Below are 19,202 nucleotides of genomic sequence, written 5' to 3' on the forward strand. Positions count from 1 at the left end.
GACTACAGTATACTAAATTGAAAGTAGTACAAGTAAATCGCTGCTTCACCTGAAAGGAGTGTTTGGGGCTTTGGATAGTGAGGAGAGAAGAAGTAAATAGGCAAGTATTACACCTCCTGCGATTGCAGGGGAAGGTGCCGTGGGAAGGGGACGAGGTGGTGGGGGTAATGGAGGAGTGGACCAGGGTGTCGCGGAGGGAACGATCCCTTCAGAATGCTGACAGGGGAAGGGAGAGGAAGTTGCATTTGGTAGTGGCATCACGCTGGATGTGGTGGAAATGGCGGAGGATGATCCTTTGGATGTGGAGGCTGGTGGGGTGGAAAGTGAGGACAAGGGGAACCATGTTGCGGTTCTGGGAGGAAGGGGAAGGGGTGAGGGTAGAGGTGCAGGAAATGGGCCGGACACGGTTGAGGGCCCTGTCAACAACAGTGGGGGGGAGGGAATCCTCCATTTCCGCGACATCCAGCGTGATGCCTTGACAGGGAGGTCAGTTACCAGGGGACACATATTTAAGGTGATTGGTAGAAGGATTAGAGGGGACATGAGGAAAAACCTTTTCACCCAGAGGGTGGTGGACGTCTGGAATTCACTGCCAGGAACGGTGGTGGAGGCAAAAACCCTCAATTCTTTTAAAAGGTACCTGGACATGTACCTGAAGTACTGTAACCTGCAAGGCTATGGGCCAGGTGCTGGTAGGAGGGATTAGATTGGGCGGCTAGATTTTTCGGCTGGCATGGACACGATGTGCTGAATGGCCTCCTTCTGTGCCGGAATTGTTCTATGGTTCTAAATGATCACTCACTTCATTGCTATTTCTGGGACCTCAATGCCTTGATGTAAAAAGTAATACTTTGAATGTGCAGTGTTTTAACAGGACCTTGTATAACCACCCTTTATGTCAAGCAAAACAATCGCTCTCCAGTTGGTAGGCTGGCCAATACTGCTTGCTAACTCAGTCAGGAGATATAGAGCAGGCAGGGTAACTTGTCAATACAGTGCACCACTGAGCTATTCCACACTTAAATTACAGATTGAAATGGAAAAGCTATCACTTTAAAGAAAAAAAAATCAAAGTTGAAAGGAATGAAATGATTATTTTAAAACTTTAAATTAAACAATATAAAGTCAGCTCGACCTGTCCTTCCCTATTTTCAGGATTAAATTGGAATGAAATTGATCAACTTAATGACCCCAAACAGAATCAGTCTGCAGCAAGGGGGGGGGGTCAAAGGGCAAACACCTGCAGATTACTGTACACCGACTCCATCAATCTAAGAACACTGACCCTTAATCCAATCCTCCAAAGGCTATTAACCTTCATCACTGATGTATGCCACAACAGTTAAAGTCAAGAAGTGTCCATCTGGTTACTAACTTGCTAATGTGGGTTTGTTTCACTGAAATAAGCTGCTACACCAGTGGGCACATAAGTACTGAGACTGTCTCAACAAGATCCACAATACAGGTCAGGGACGAATGGCAAAAGTGTCATAGTGCATTTAGTTATAGTTCTCGCTACTGCATATATTATACTGTCCACCCTCTCTTTATATATCTTCATTCTTCCCTCATATTCTCCAACTGAAAGCCTGATGGGCAAGCAGTTTGCCCAAAGCCTCAGTCAGTGGTACTTTAACCAGCATAGGTAACTGGACAGCTTTTACTACTTTATTCCACTGAGGGAAAAACTGCCCACAAAAATAGAAGAACTGGCATTTATATAGCGCTGTTCACAATCTCAGGGCACCTCAAAGTGCTTTACAGCCAAATAAGTACTTTTGAAGTGCATTTACTGTGATAATGTAGGAAACGCAGCAGCCAATTTGCATCCAACCAAGGTCCCACAAACAGCAATGAGATATTGACCAGATCATTTATTTTAATGATGCTGATTGGAGTTAAATCTTGATCAGTACATCATTGAGAACTCTCCTGCTCTTCTTCAAAATAGTGCCACTAGATCCACCAGGGCACACGGGGCCTAGGTTTAATGGATCACCTGAATATCCAGTCAAGATCAGAAACTCACTGTGCTGAGGGTCCTCAAATTCTGTCAGTGGCACAGAATGTTGATAGAACAATGTAACATGCCATCTGTCTCTCTAGAAGATACAATGCACATGTTTTTTCCCAGAGAAACCACAAAAAAGGAATTTAATGAATAGTTTTTGCAATGGTTTAAGTTTTACCGAAGGATGCCAGCTGACCCAGTGATCGATGGCTGCATTTTCTGACAACACAACCACTAGGTGGCGCTGCAATAGCACATGCACCAATGCAGCCTCTGTGCCGCTAAAACGTCACAGTCTGGGATGTCAGGCAGCAGCCAGGACTAAAGATGGCGCCGGGGAGGCAGTGAGCAGGCGGGGGATGCAGGGGGAGTGAGTGGGCGGGTGGGGGAGCGAGTGGGCAGAGGAAGAGGGCAGAGGAAGCGTTCTCCCCGCTTCCTCCACTGCCGGTCTCCGCCTGCGTTACGTGATGACGTTATCTGCACATGGGCCAACCAGTCCCGGCAATGCGGAACGCAGCGCATGCACAGACTAGGAGCCAATCTCCGCCTGTGCACAGTTTAGCGCAGTCTGATGATGTCAGCTGCCGGCTGCGTTGTCAATAATCACTTTGGTGATCTATTAGTAAAAGCACCACCTGATGCAGAACTGAGCCATGCAGCGCAGTAAGTCCTGGGTTTGACCCTTGCTCAGTGTGGAGTAAGCTAATCTAGGTTTGTAGACTGCAACTGGCCTCAAAGCCCCTGGGTTAAGAGAGGGTGGGACTGGGGAGATGGGGGAAAAAAGAAATCGGTCCTCTGCAGAGTGCTGTCCATTGACCCATTCTGGAAAGTGCATACATGCCAGATGATAACAGGACTACTCATCTGCAGCTGAATAGCCCACCAACACCATAGAGGCTCACACATGAAGAATTATCACTTGGCTGAGATACAAGAGGCTGCCAATGCCCACAAGAGTTGATACCTTCAAGAAAGGAGAAAAGCAAGGGAAATAAAAGAAAGGAACTAGATTGATGAATCAAATCAAATCCTTCCCCTTAAACTCTATTTTTCAGCAAAATTTAACTCCAAATTAGTGTTATGGAAGAAATTCTTTATTTAATTGGAGAAAATGTAAATGAAATTCTGAAAAAAATCTTACTAATGGATATTAATAATTTATGTCTATTAGCATCACCATTACAATTACACCCAGTTATAAAATAACATTTAAAAAGAAAACCATTTAGACTTAAGGGAATATTGTTCAGGTTCTGTATTCATCACAACTTTACCTTGCTGGATAATAACTGTAGGTGAGTGTCAGAGACTGGGATGTAAAAGGTTAATCAGAATATTAGCAGAGCTTCAACGGGCTAAGGCCACACTGTGACAAATTATGCCTGCAATCCAAGAACCCCTCTCCAGCAAGTCTGACCACCATCCCTACAAGCTTTCAGCCCTTTTAAAGATTCTAACTTCCTTGAGGTATCTATAATAAAAATACGCAGTTTCTGTCTGTCCGCAGTTTTCTGATTGGTTGGGAGGTTGAATTGGTGGGTGGAGCCAGCACTCAGCATAAAGCTTATCAGGCCCATTTTCCACTGTGAGGGAGGTGAGCTGTGCAAATAAAAACTTTTTTTGGTGTTTAGATTTGGCTCCAAACAAGAGATCAAGTCTACAGTGAATATATTCAAGGTTTTCACACATACAGTGAAAGGCTAGTTTAGTACGCACTCACGAGACCATAATATAAAACAGAGACTGAGGTTAAATTTAATCAATGTAATATCAAAGAGAGAGACACGGAGGTTAAATATGATCAATATGGTTTGCTGCATGTCCATCATCTTTTGTAGATGGAAGGATGTCAACCAACCAGTGATACAGGGATCGCAGAGGGAGACCCATTTTAAAAATAGGACAACTTCTGTTGGGTTTTTGGTCTTGGTTTGCGCAGTGTTTTGTAAGGTCCAATGAAGTTTTACATCTCTGGGCTGACAGTTGGTTAATTAGATATTGTAACATTTTGTTGTAACATTAAAGTACAGCGTGTGTTTGGAGTGACAGTATTTTGATCGATTTAATGTAAGGCACCTGGTGAATGGGGAAGACATCTTTGGTGGGTGGTGCCTGGTGCATGTGGAGATGCGTGGGGAGGAGACTGGTGATTAATACTGGAAGGATGTGGAGGCAAATTGAAATAAAACAGTTTTGACATCTCAGAATTTAAAGAAAAAATAGAGAGGCTGAGGTAAAATATAATCAATGCAACATAAACTGGACACGGAGGTAAAATATGCCCAATTAAGATGGAGAGAGATCGAGGTAAAATGCAACATAAAATAGAGAGACTGAGGTGATGATGGGAGGGACGGGGAGGACACGGGCGGGACGGGGAGGGGGAGGGGAGGGGGAGGGGCGGGACGGAGAGGGGCGGGACGGGAGGGGCGGGACGGGAGGGGCGGGGCGGGAGGGGACGGACGGAATGATATTGGAGGGCTGGCATGGGAAGGACAGAGTGGCATGTGAAAGTAATGGCATGGGAGGAGGGGTGGCATCGGAGAGGTGACATGGGAAGGATGGAATGGCAAGGGATGGGGATGATGGGGGGAGGCGATGACATGGGAAGAATGGAATGGAATGGCATGGGATGGGGATGGAAAGGCATGGGAACAAGGGAATGTCATGGGAGGGAGGGGAGGGCATGGGACGAGTGGGAGTGAGGGGATGGCATCCAACAGATGGATGGGAAGGATGGAGTATCACAGGAATTGCATGTGAGGAAGTGGACGAGATGATGGAATTGGTTAAATGTACTAATTTGACCGCAAAAGTAGAGGCCCCAGTACTGACCTTTGGGAAAGACCACTGTATACCTTTCTCCAGTCCGAAAAACAACCATTCACCAATACTGTTCCGTGTCACTCAGCCAACTTCATATCCATGCCGCCACAGTCCGTTTTAGTCCATGGGCCTCAACTTTGCTGACAAGCCTTATACGTGGCACTTTATCAGAAGACTTTTGGAAGTCCACGTATCACATCAGTCACATTACCCTCATCAATCCTCTCTGATACCTCATCAAAAATCTCAATCAAGTTACTTAAACATAATTTGCCTTTAACAAATCCATGCTGGCTTTCCTTAATTAATCCACCCTTGTCCAAATGACTTAATTTTGACCAGGATTATGATTTCTAAAAGCTTTCCCACCACAGAGGTTAAACTGACTGGCCTATAGCTGCTGGGTTTATCCTTGCACCTTTTTTTTTTAAAACAAGGGTGTAATATTTGCAATTCTCCAGTCCTCTGGCACCACCCCTGTATCAAAGGAGGATTGGAAGATTATGGCCAGTACCTCTACAGTTTCCACCCTCACTTCCCTCAGCATCCACAGATGCATCTCATCCGGTTCCAGTGACTTATCAACTAGAAGTGCAGCAAACCTTCCTAATGCATCCACTTCATCAATTTTTAACCGATGCAGTATCTCAACTACCTCCACGATCACTCTGGCAGCATCTTTTTCCTTGGTAAAGACAGATGCAAAATACTCATTTAGTACCTCAGCCATGCCCTTTGCCTCAATGCATAGATCTTCTTTTTGGTCGCTAATCAGTCCTACCCCTCTTCTTACTACCTTTATACTATTTATATGCATAAAGATGACTTTTGGATTTCCCTTTGTGTTATTTGCCAGTCTCTTCTCATATACTCTCTTTGCCTCTCATTCCCTTTTTCAGTGCCTCTCTGAACTTTCTATGGTCAGCTTGGCTCTCACTTATATTATCAACCTGGCATCTGCCATATGCTCCCTTTTTCTGCTTCATCTTTCTCTTTATTTTGTTATCCAGGGAGCTTTAGTTTTGTTGCCCTACCTTTCCCCCTTGTGGGAATGTACCTCGACTGTATCTGAATCATCTCCTCCTTAAAGGCAGCCCATTGTTCCTTCACCATTTGCCTGCCAATCCTTCAGTCCAATTTACCCAGGACAGGTTTGATCTCAACCCACTGAAATTGTCCCTCCTTCAATTAAGTATTTTTATACTTTAGATTACTTCTTGCCTTTTTCCATAGCTAACCTAAATCTTATGATACTATGATCACTGTTCTTTAAATGCTCCCCCACTGACACTTGATTCACCTCATTCCCCTGAACTAGATCCAGCAATGCCTGCTTCCTTGTTGGGCCAGAAACTTACTGATCCAGAAAATGCTCCTGAATACACTTCTGAAACTCTTCTCCCTCTCTGCCCTGCTATTACTATCTCAGTTTATTTTAGGATAATTAAAGTCTTCAATATCACTACTCTATAGATCTTGCACTTCACTGTAATTTCCCTGCAAATTTGCTCCTCTATTTTTCACACTGGTTGCTGGTCAAAGAATACATCCAGTAATTTAATGGCAGCTCAAATGTTTAAATCTAACCAAATAGATTCTGCCCTTGACCGCTGCAGGATATCCTCTCTCTCCATAGGAACATTGGAAATAGGAGCAGGAGTAGGATCTTCTGCCTCAACACCATTTTCCTGCACTATCCCCACATCCCTTGACATTTTTAATATCTAGAAATCGATCAATTTCTGTCTTGAACATACTCAATGACTGAGCCTCCACAGCCCTCTGGTGTACGGAATTCGACAGATTCACCACCCTCTGAGTGAAGAAATTCTTCCTCATCTCAGCCCTAAATGACCTACCTCTTATTCTGAGGCTGCGTCCCCTGGTTCTGGACCGACCAGCCAGGGGAAATATCCTTCCTGCATCAACCTTGTCAAACCCTGTAAGAATTTTGTATGCTTCAATGAGATCACCTCTTATTCTTCCAAACTCTAGAGAATATAGGCCCAGTCTCCTCAATCTCACCTCATACGACAATCCCGCCATCCCAGGGATCAGTCAGGTGAACCTTCGTTGCACTCCCTCGATGGCAAGTATATCCTTCCTTAGGAAAGGGGACCAAAACTATACACAATACTCCAGGTGTGGTCTCACCAAGGCTCTACACAATTGCAGCAAGAAGCCTTTAGTCCTGTACTCACATCCTCGTGCAATGAAGGTCAAAATACCGTCTGCCTTCCTAATTGCTTGTTGCACCTGTATGTTAGCTTTCAGTGACTTATGAACATGGACACCCAGGTCCCTTTGGACATCAACATTTCCCAATCTCTCAACATTTAAGAAATACTCTGCATTTCTGTTTTTCCTACCAAAGTGGATAAAACTTCACATTTTGCCACATTATATTTCATCTGCCATGTTCTTGCCCACTCACTAAGCCTGTCTAAATCTCCTTGAAGCCTATTTGCATTCTCCTCACAACTCACATTCCCATCTAGTGTTGTGTCATTAGCAAACTTGGAAATAATATATTTGGTCCCCACATCCAAATCATTGATATAGATTGTGAATAACTCTGTTTTCTGTCGATTAAACAATTCTCAATCCATGCCTGGATATTACCCCCAATTCCATGTGCTCTAATTTTGCTTACTAACCTATGTGGGACCTTACTGAAAGCCTTCTGAAAATCCAAATAAATCACATCCACTGGTTCCCCCTTATCTATTCTGCTAGTTACATCCTCAAAAAACTTTAACAGGTTTGTCAAACATGATTTCTCTTTCAAAAATCCATGATTTCTCCACTGTAATATTCTGCTTAATCAATATTGCCACCCCTCCTCCTTTCTTTCCTTCCTATCTTTCCGGAACACCTTGTATCCAGGGATATTTAGTAACCAGTCCTGTCCCTTTTTGAGCCTGTGAATCAGTGTTCTAAAGGACATGTGGCAGCCAATTTGTGCACAGTAAGCTCCCACAAACAACAATGAGGTAAAAAGCCAGATATTTGTTTTAGTGATATTGGTTGAGGGATGAATATTTGAATGCTGCTCCAGCACTGTATCTAAGTCCAGCTCCTTCAGTCATGTCAACCAGTTGACTTTTTTCCAGAAACACATCTACATTGCACAAAAGCAGCAGAAAATGCATCAGCATGCAGCTTATAAACAAAATTTAGAATTTTGCCCTTATTTTTCCCCTCTGTCCCCTTCAATATTTTACCTGTGTAGCTGCCACATTTCTGCTCCTTACTCTGTCACCCTCATTTTTTTCATTTTTATTCCTTCATGGGATGTGGGCTTAGGTGGCGAGGCCAGCATTTATTGTCCATCCCTAATTTCCCTCGAGAAGGTGGTGGCGAACTGCCTTCTTGAATTGCTGCAGTCCATGTGAGGTAGGTACACCGACAATGCTGTTAGGAAGGGAGTTCCAGGATTTTGACCCAGCGCCAGTGAAGGAATGGCAATATAGTTCCAAGCCAGGATAGTGTGTGGCTTGGAGGAGAACTTGTAGTTGGTGATGTTCTCATGCACTTGCTGCCCTTATCCTTCCAGGTGGTACAGGTTGTGGGTTTGGAAGGTGCTGTCTAAGGAGCCTTGGTGCATCGCTGCAGTGCATCTTGTAGATGGTACACACTGCTGCCACTGTGCATCAGTGGTGAAGGGAGTGAATGTTTGTGGATGGGGTGCCAGTCAAGTGGTCTGCTTTGTCCTGGATGGTGTCGAGCTTCTTGAGTGTTGTTGGAGCAGCACACATCCAGGCAAGGGGAGAGTATTCCATCACAGGTGGACAGGCTTTGGGGAGTCAGGAGGTGAGTTACTCGCCGCAGGATTCCTAGCCTCTGATCTGCTCTTGTAGCCACAGTATTTATATGGCTACTCCAGTTCAAGATGGCTCCTGGGCTGGAAGCTCCCTGGCTGTTCAACTCTATCCATGGCCATCTGCTCCCATCCCGAACGTTTTCTCCCCCAATCTGCCCTCTTAAACTGGTTAAATTCCCCTGGCTCTTTAAATCAGTTCATTTTAGCCCTATCTAAATCCTAACAGTTAGTTTAGTGTATGTTACCTGGGCCCACTGCCCTCCCCCAGCCACACCTGCTCTTTGTTTTCTCAATGAAATTGATCCGGATGAAACTGACGAGCACAGCTGCCGATACTTCAATCTCCGATCCTGCTGTCTTCACAGTCCAGAGTGTCTGCAGCCACGGCATGCGGTAAGTCCATTGAGGTGAAGAAGGAGCTGCGGGACCCGAGAGAAGTCCTGAGAAAAGGTGCCCCGAACACCCAAAAAATCCACGAACGGCCCCCCCGGCCGCAACTTCAAAGCGCCCGCGGGAGATGGCTCGGAGAGCATCTGCAGCGCACTGTCGGCAATGCTGCATGCCTTTATTTAAACCAGCAAAAAAAAACCCTTAGAAAATGTAATCACCTCTAAGTCTGCCAAATGATGCTTCACCTCCCGAAGGACGTGGATGAGCTTTCCGGACGTCGATGGCGGGCACTGAGGAAATGGCTTATTACCTGCACCAGCTTCCCCCCCCCCCGTCCTTTACCCCACTTCCATCCCCCCCCACCCCCGTCCCCTTCCCTGCTCCACCCTCTCAGCTCACCCCCTCACAACCCCGTCCCAGCACGCACCCCCCTCGCACCATCTTCACCCCGCACCCCCTTCCCCTGCACCCCCCCCCCACCCCCTCCCTCTACCCCTCCCCCTTGCATCCCCTCCTCCCACCGGCACCATCCTACACCTGTGTAGGGGCCCCAACAACCCCACTGCCTTGTGGGCGTCTCGGGAGAGACCAAGGCTAAGGGAGTAAACCCTAACAGAAAATCCGGAGCGGAACCCCGTAGGCGGTCATGTGTCACCTTTGGCATGTTTCCGGCAGTTCCTGCAGCCATACTGGTGCCAAACGTCGTGTCCTGCACTCCTTTGGACCCCACCAGAAAGGCCGAGAGGGGGGTTTTGACGACTGGGCAACTCTCAACCTCCATAAATTTGCCCAGGCATGCGCCATGAAGAGGTCACTCCATAGTTGCCTCACAGCAACTAAAACAACACGGAAGGCAGCAGTTACAGGTTATAAGTCCAGATAAATTGGCGTAGAAACTGGGCGCCACGGGTTGCCTTTGTCGGTGGGAGAGGTCATTGCACCTCACTGGACAGCTACCGCCCGCCTCAAACCGGGCAGCCCCCGGTCAATAAGGTTCTGTCCCGCCACAGTCTGCCTGCTTCAATGGGTGCTTGGAGCTCAGGGTCATTGCCCGAAAGGTGGACTGATACACCGCACCAAACAACATGAAAAAAGGAAAGAAGGTACCAGCCCTTCGCTTTGCAAGCTGGAACGTCAGAACTATGTGTCCTGGCCTGTCGGAAGACCTTACACAAATCAACGATTCTCGCAAGACCGCCATCATTAACAACGAGCTCAGTAGATTCAATGTGGACATTGCAGCACTTCAGGAGACTCGCCTCCCCGCGAGTGGCTCTCTAGCAGAGCAAGACTACACCTTCTTCTGGCAGGGCAGGGATCCTGAAGAACCAAGACAGCATGGAGTGGGCTTCGCCATCAGAAACTCCTTGCTCAGCATGATAGAGCCTCCCTCAAATGGCTCGGAACGCATACTGTCCATCCGACTGCTCACCACCTCTGGTCCAGTACACCTACTCAGCATCTATGCTCCAACACTCTGCTCCCCACCTGAAGCTAAAGACCAGTTCTATGAACAACTCCATAACATCATTAGCAGCATCCCCCAACACCGAACACCTATTCCTGTTGGGGGACTTTAATGCTAGGGTTGGGGCCGACCATGACTCATGGCCCTCCTGCCTTGGGCGCTATGGCGTTGGAAGGATGAATGAGAACGGGCAGAGACTGCTTGAGTTGTGTACCTATCATAACCTCTGCATCACCAACTCGTTCTTTCACACTAAACCCTGTCACCAGGTTTCATGGAGGCACCCAAGATCACGTCGTTGGCACCAGCTAGACCTCATTGTCACAAGGCGAGCCGCCTTAAACAGTGTTCAAATGACACGCAGCTTCCACAGTGCGGACTGCGACACCGACCACTCCCTGGTGTGCAGCAAGGTTAGACTCAGACCAAAGAAGTTGCATCATTCCAAGCAGAAGGGCCACCCGCGCATCAACACGAGCAGAATTTCTCACCCACAGCTGTTACAAAAATTTCTAAATTCACTTGTAACAGCCCTTCAAAACACTCCCACAGGGGATGCTGAGACCAAGTGGGCCCACATCAGAGACGCCATCTATGAGTCAGCTTTGACCACCTACGGCAAAAGTGCGAAGAGAAATGCAGACTGGTTTCAATCTCATAATGAAGAGCTGGAATCTGTCATAGCCGCTAAGCGCATTGCACTGTTGAACTACAAGAAAGCCCCCAGTGATTTAACATCCGCAGCACTTAAAGCAGCCAGAAGTACTGCACAAAGAACAGCTAGGCGTTGCGCAAACGACGACTGGCAACACCTATGCAGTCATATTCAGCTGGCCTCAGACACCGGAAACATCAGAGGAATGTATGATGGCATGAAGAGAGCTCTTGGGCCAACCATCAAGAAGATCGCCCCCCTCAAATCTAAATCAGGGGACATAATCACTGACCAACGCAAACAGATGGACCGCTGGGTTGAGCACTACCTAGAACTGTACTCCAGGGAGAATGATGTCACTGAGACTGCCCTTAATGCAGCCCAGCCTCTACCAGTCATGGATGAGCTGGACATACAGCCAACCAAATCGGAACTCAGTGATGCCATTGATTCCCTAGCCAGCGGAAAAGGCCCTGGAAGGACAGCATTACCCCTGAAATAATCAAGAGTGCCAAGCCTGCTATTCTCTCAGCACTACATGAACTGCTATGCCTGTGCTGGGACGAGGGAACAGTACCCCAGGACATACGCGATGCCAACATCATCACCCTCTATAAAAACAAAGGTGACCGCGGTGACTGCAACAACTACCGTGGAATCTCCCTGCTCAGCATAGTGGGGAAAGTCTTTGCTCAAGTCGCTCTGAACAGGCTCCAGAAGCTGGCCGAGCGCGTCTACCCTGAGGCACAGTGTGGCTTTCGTGCAGAGAGATCGACCATTGACATGCTGTTCTCCCTTCGTCAGATACAGGAGAAATGCCGTGAACAACAGATGCCTCTCTACATTGCTTTCATTGATCTCACCAAAGCCTTTGTCCACGTCAGCAGACGTGGTCTCTTCAGACTACGAGAAAAGATCGGATGTCCACCAAAGCTACTAAGTATCATCACCTCATTCCATGACAATATGAAAGGCACAATTCAACATGGTGGCTCCTCATCAGAGCCCTTTCCTATCCTGAGTGGTGTGAAACAGGGCTGCGTTCTCACACCCACACTTTTTGGGATTTTCTTCTCCCTGCTGCTTTCACATGCGTTCAAATCCTCTGAAGAAGGAATTTTCCTCCACACAAGATCAGGGGGCAGGTTGTTCAACCTTGCCCATCTAAGAGCGAAGTCCAAAGTACAGAAAGTCCTCATCAGAGGACTCCTGTTTGCTGACGATGCTGCTTTAACATCTCACACTGAAGAGTGCCTGCAGAGTCTCATCGACAGGTTTGCGTCTGCCTGCAATGAATTTGGCCTAACCATCAGCCTCAAGAAAACGAACATCATGGGGCAGGACGTCAGAAATGCTCCATCCATCAATATTGGCGACCACGCTCTGGAAGTGGTTCAAGAGTTCACCTACCTAGGCTCAACTATCACCAGTAACCTGTCTCTAGATGCAGAAATCAACAAGCGCATGGGTAAGGCTTCCACTGCTATGTCCAGACTGGCCAAGAGAGTGTGGGAAAATGGCGCACTGACACGGAACACAAAAGTCCGAGTGTATCAGGCCTGTGTCCTCAGTACCTTGCTCTACGGCAGCGAGGCCTGGACAACGTATGCCAGCCAAGAGCGACGTCTCAATTCATTCCATCTTCGCTGCCTTCGGAGAATACTTGGCATCAGGTGGCAGGACCATATCTCCAACACAGAAGTCCTTGAAGCGGCCAACACCCCCAGCTTATACACACTACTGAGTCAGCGGCGCTTGAGATGGCTTGGCCATGTGAGCCGCATGGAAGATGGCAGGATCCCCAAAGACACATTGTACAGCGAGCTCGCCACTGGTATCAGACCCACCGGCCGTCCATGTCTCTGCTATAAAGACGTCTGCAAACGCGACATGAAATCGTGTGACATTGATCACAAGTCGTGGGAGTCAGTTGCCAGCATTCGCCAGAGCTGGCGGGCAGCCATGAAGACAGGGCTAAATTGTGGCGAGTCGAAGAGACTTAGTAGTTGGCAGGAAAAAAGACAGAGACGCAAGGGCAGAGCCAACTGTGCAACAGCCCCGACAAACAAATTTCTCTGCAGCACCTGTGGAAGAGCCCGTCACTCCAGAATTGGCCTTTATAGCCACTCCAGGCGCTGCTTCACAAACCACTGACCACCTCCAGGCGCGTATCCATTGTCTCTCGAGATAAGGAGGCCCAAAAGAAAGAACTTCAGTTCAGTTTCAGGTCAATGGTAACCCCTAGGCTGTTGATAGTGCGGGATTCTGCGATTGTAATGCCATGAATGTCAAGGGGAGATGGTTAGATTCTCTTTTGTTGGAGATGGTCATTGCCTGGCACTTGTGTGGTGTGAATGTTTCATGCCACTTATCAGCCCAAGCCTGGACATTGTCCAAGTCTTGCTGTATTTCGGACTGCTTCAGTATCTAAGGAGTCACGAATGGTGCTGAACATTGTGCAATCATCAGCGAACATCCTCACTTCTGACCCTTATGACTGAAGGAAGGTCATTGATGAAGCAGCTGAAGATAGTTGGGCCTCGGACACTACCCTGAGGAACTCCTGCAGTGATGTCCTGGAGCTGAGATGATTGACCTCCAACAACTACAGCCATCTTACTTTGTGCTAGGTACGACTCCAACTCTCCCAATTTGCGCTCCTTACTCTCACCCTCTCCCCATTCACGCTCTTTATTCAGTCAGTCAGCTCCATTCCCACTCCTTGCTCGCTCATCCTGCCCCATTCCCCCTCCTTACTTTGTTGCACTGTCGCCACTCCCGTTCTTTACTCTGTCACCCTGACCCCTTTCCCGTTCCTTACTATGTTACCCTCTCCCCATTCATACTCTTTACTAGTTCACCCTCTCCCATTCACGTTCCTTACTCCCTCACCACGCCCTATTGCTGCTCCTTTCTTATGCCCTATTACCGCTCCTCACTCCGTCACTCTCTCCCCATTTCCACTCCTTCCTCTGTCACCAGCTCTCTATTCCTGCTTCTGACTCCTTCACCCTCTCCCTCGCTGCATCATTCCTCAAAACACCACCAGTGGCACCCTGTCCCACGTTATACTGTTTTCCTTTAACCCCAAGAACTCCACTTGTTCGAAATGTTACAACACATCAAAACCAAAATCCTCATCCTTACTTATAGATTCCTCCATGGTTTCATCCCATTCATCTGTCCTTTAAACTGTTTGGCAATTTTTTTGCGTTTCTTTTGACTCACTGTTTCTTTTGGTACTAAGCCTCTGTGTCAAGTGTTCCCTCAGGCACAAGACAGGTCAGGACAAGGCAAAGCTGCCACCAACACTTATATCCCACACCAATCTTCATTTTCCCTTATCTGAGTGACATGACATTTAGTGCTGTGAACTTAAATCATTTAGGAACTAGATTAAGAATGCCTTGTGCTCAATTCACAAATGAATATTACAGTCAACAAGCAGTTCCAGCCCATCATTTGGGAGTTAGACCAACCTCTAGTCCCATAGGCAAAAGGTTAGTGTATTAACCCAATGAGCCATCCAGCCCTTTAATATTTTCTTCTTCAATGGCAACCTGCATTGACGAAAAGATATATGATTTAGCTTTGGACGTCATTTCCTTATTTGACTGCCTCATTTACTTGCTATATTTGTTTTTATTATACAGCTTGATTGGTAATATGCCTGCTGTGTAATTGATGTCCTCAAATCCCTGCCATGTTCTACAGTACAATTTACTTCTTGTTATCCATTTGTTGATCTTCATGTGTGCATGCAGCTATTCAATATTTGAAAAAATTGTGAAAAATGACTGCTCCCGCTCTACTACCATGCAGGATGATGTAACAGTAGGCCACGAATTAAGGTAATCAAGACATGGAACATGTGGCGAGAAAAGATGTAGCTCAATTGTAGCCCTATTGTTTTGAATTCCTTCATTTGAACCCCTCTGCTACTACACCTTCCTCTCCTCCTTTAAGATCTGCCTCAAAATCCACTTTTCTGATTAAACGTTTGGTCACCTCCTAATAGTTCCTTCTTTGGCTTGATATCAGTTTTTTTTTTATTACGCCTTGAAAGAGCTTTCAGATGTTTTCCTATATTAAAAGTGCTATATCAATGCAAATTGCTTCTGCTTTGCAAGTTTGGAGGAAAAGTCAGGGAATAACAGTACCAACAATCAGTACAAGGTCATTCCAAAGTCATTGATTTGCCAAACTCCTCAGTAGTTCTGAAGTTGATGTGTGCACAAGTGCATTTAGCCCAAGCAACTCAGTGTTAAAAATCTGATCACTCCATAATTCTCTATACGGTGTTATGAAAGCTCTTGGAGGTAATCACTTACAATAATTACTTGCACTTCATGATTTACATGGCTGGCTTTGAAAGGAGGGAGAAGAAAATCACATGATACAAAAATTGAATGAAGTAAGCATTTTGCCTCTGACCTACAAATTGCAGAATATTCTCCACATACCAGTGATGAGAGCTGGTGCTTTTCCATTCTCTACATTAAAGGCACGTAGTACTATTGAGACATAATAGACAAAGGAATCTCTGCCACCGTGATTAACCCAGTCTCAGTGTGCAAAGTTAATCAGGAATGATTGAAATTTTTTTTAAAAAGACAAGATTATTCAAGAGCTTCAGAGGTGAATTATAAAACACATCTGTGCTTATTCCAGAGCTAAAACTAAAATCACAGGGACCCCCTTGGGTGCTATTGGCCTCGGATGATCCTCTCTGGCTTTCACAGTCTGAGGAACAGCGACAATCCCTTATCACTTTCCGCTGTTTCTCACTGACTGCTTTGCAATTGGTCTACCCAGAGACTGAGATGCGTGCAAGAGCAGCATTTGAGGCTCAATTCTAGAAGCTCATTTCTAGAAGCTCCTGGGAAATGTAATCGTTGCTTTATTTTTTTTGTGGGGGGTGGGGGAAGAATGGGTGCAAAACAAGAGCGTGACACTATCTTCAAACCCCAAAGTTCCAGGCAGGGTGTGCCTCGCCACATTAAACCTGACTCAATCCAAGTACTACCACTGGTACAGGTGAACAGGCCTGATTCACAATGCAGCAAATCAATTAGCTGTAAGAATTAAATTTAATTAAAGTAGTCATTAATGCCTTCCTCTGATTGCAAAGCAACAAAAGGAAATGCAGATAAGATTAGATGAAGTAGTGGGAGGACGCTCGTGTGGAACATAAACAACGGCATACACTAGTTGGGCTGAACGGTCTGTTTCTCTGTGGAGTAAATTCTATCTAACCTAGAATTCAATTAATAAGATGCACATTAATTTTCATAAATATATAGTTGGATCTAAAAGGAAATAGAAAACATTTGTGAAAAGGCTCAGTTCCAACATATTGCAGCAAAGTGGAGGAATGAGCACCTGCCCCCAACCTCCCTGATCTTACCCGTGCTCAGTGAAGGCTATTGGTGCATTACTGCAATATTCTTTGATCAGCAATCTACAGGATGGGAAAGTGTGAAACCTTCAATGTCATTCTGTACAACAGTAGTGAGTGGATGTGCTGCCATTTATATATTACAACAATTGCACTTCGGATGCATTTCATACCTCAAAGTGCTTTACACACAAAAAGCTATCTTTTGAAGACAGTTATAAACCAAACAGACAAACACAACAGTTAATCAGCACTCGCAAAGTCGCACAACAACAACAACTTGTATTTTTATAGCGCCTTTAACATAGTAAAATGTCCAGAGGTGTTTCACAGAAGCGTTATCAAACAAAATTTGACACTGAGCCACACAAGGACATATCAGGACAGATCTTAATTAGGCTTTAAGAAGCGCCTTAAAGGAGGAAAGAGGGTATACTGAGGCAGAGGGGTTTGGGGGTGGGAGGAAGTCCAGAGTTTAGGGCCTTGGTAGCTGAAGGCATGGTGGCCAATTGTGGAGCCAGATAAAATCTGAGATGTGCAAGAGAGCAGAATTGGGGGAGCCCAGAGATTGCTGAAGGTTTGAGGGCTAGAGGAGGTTGCACAGATAGGGTGAGGTGATACAATGGAAGGATTTGAAAACAAGAATGATTGCATTTTAAAACTGAGGCGTTGCTCAACTGAGCCAATGTAGGTCAGCAAGCACAGGGGTAAATGGAATTTGGTGCAAGATGGATACAGGCAACATGGGTATATACGATCATGTTGCACAACAGCAAATCAGATGAATTATCAATCTTTTGTTTGGTTTCATTGGCCATGACAACTATTTGCTGCTTTTCTCAATCATACCATGGAATCTTTAACACCCAACTGAACCACTAGAGCAGGCACACAGGACTTTAATTTAATACTTCATTCCATAAAATGCTCTATTACAATTCCACATAATTTGCAATTTTATACATTGTCAACGCCTAGTGCAAATTCAGAGTGGGAAGGAGCTTGATCTACTGGAACTCCATACATTGGGAAGTAGCTTGGCCCATTATAACCCTATAGGTTGTGAATGAATAGGATGTGTATTGTAAGGTAAGCTCCAACTGCTACCTATTATGTGGAATTGTAATGGAATTGGCACAATCAAAATTCTGTACTGTATCATTCTATGATAGGATGAAATTGCATTATCCATGCAAATAAACTGGATGAGCTGCTGGCGCCTGTTGCACCTCCACAGGTCTACCTGTCTCGCTGTCAGCAATTCCCAGTCTTAAGCCTGCCCAATCACCACAGATCAATTTCTGCCAAAGTGCCTAAAACAGACATTAGGTCCTCATTTCCATTTGCAAGTAGCCTAATGCCTGTTTATGCAGCTGCCAGGGAAGCAGGATGGCAGCTCCCGAAACTGCAGCTTGTTGGCTCCATTTTACACACATTAAATGGGTGCAACAAGGTCCAATTTCTACCCCATGACAACCCATTCAGACCACAAAGGGGCCCCTATGGACTGCACTTTCATTGTGCTTCCTAGCATCATAATTATAAAACCACAAAATATACAAGGTATGTAATTTTCCTCACAAATAAAACCCCAAATCATTGCAACTAAAATGAAGTGGTGGCATTTCTCAGTTAAGTAAGCTTGCAATCTGCATATTAGCTGACAAATTTACTGATCCACATTACTGAAATTTACAACAGGCAAGGGTGTGTTTCAAGGATAAAACTTACAAGGACCAAGATAACAGTGATAAGATGCTCGAGATTCACGATTGCAGTTCAAGGCTTTCAAATCTCTTCATTTGTCACCCTGTTGACAGTATGCTAGCCTATGTGTACTGCTGGATTACAAAAATAGTCTTATTCCTAGTTTCTCTGCTCCCTCCATAGAAGCATTAAATCCATGGTGGGGGTGTGGTTCCATTCATCTAACAAAAATTCTGATGTTCAGTAACTGCTCATCAGCTTTTAAACCAGCTGGCGCAGGTCCACACTAAAAAATGCCCACAATACTGTACAGGTTGGGATTCACGCATCATAGGATGTATTGGTACAAGAAGTAGAAAATCAACACTGTCGTCAGCAGAAATCACTCTCCTGAAGTTGGGTACAGAGCAAAGAGAACTTGACTCTGCATCTGGCGATATTGGGAGTGCTTGAAGCAGACAGTGGGAAGCTAAAACGGAGAAGTGCACAAACATAACTTAACTTGACTAACATGGACAGAAGATATCTGGGTGGCAAAGGAACAAAATAAAATGGTTTCTAGCTGAAATGTGGCCAACTTGCGATGAAATGGATTTCTTGATTTGCTGCCCCGTAGGGATGGGAAGGAACATAGATAACTTGTTCAAATATATTCATGGTGTCTGTCATGCCTTCAGAATTCCCTGCTAACACTTCAAAAGGAATATGGACAAATGTAAAACTTGATTGCTTGTAAAGTGCTGTGGATAGCAACTTCACATGAAGTGAGCTTGCTGAGGACTGAGGGATTTGTATTGTGAGAAGCTGTAAGGTCAGCTGTGTGTGAACAGCTGCCTGTTATTCAGAGTTAGGAAAAACTCTCAAGTGATGGGATACTGAAATAATTCTACCATAGGAGCCCAGCAAAAGGTTTCACTTATTAAT

General features: G+C 45.6%; 1 protein-coding gene across 1 annotated transcript in view; it reads right to left on the minus strand.

Moving 5' to 3' along the window:
• Nucleotides 1-19,202, minus strand: part of snd1 (staphylococcal nuclease and tudor domain containing 1) — a 1,066,795-nt gene that overhangs the window by 242,340 nt on the left and 805,253 nt on the right. The gene's annotated exons all lie outside the window — the stretch shown is intronic.

Source organism: Heterodontus francisci, chromosome 27, assembly GCF_036365525.1.
Source record: "Heterodontus francisci isolate sHetFra1 chromosome 27, sHetFra1.hap1, whole genome shotgun sequence".
Lineage (NCBI taxonomy): Eukaryota > Metazoa > Chordata > Chondrichthyes > Heterodontiformes > Heterodontidae > Heterodontus > Heterodontus francisci.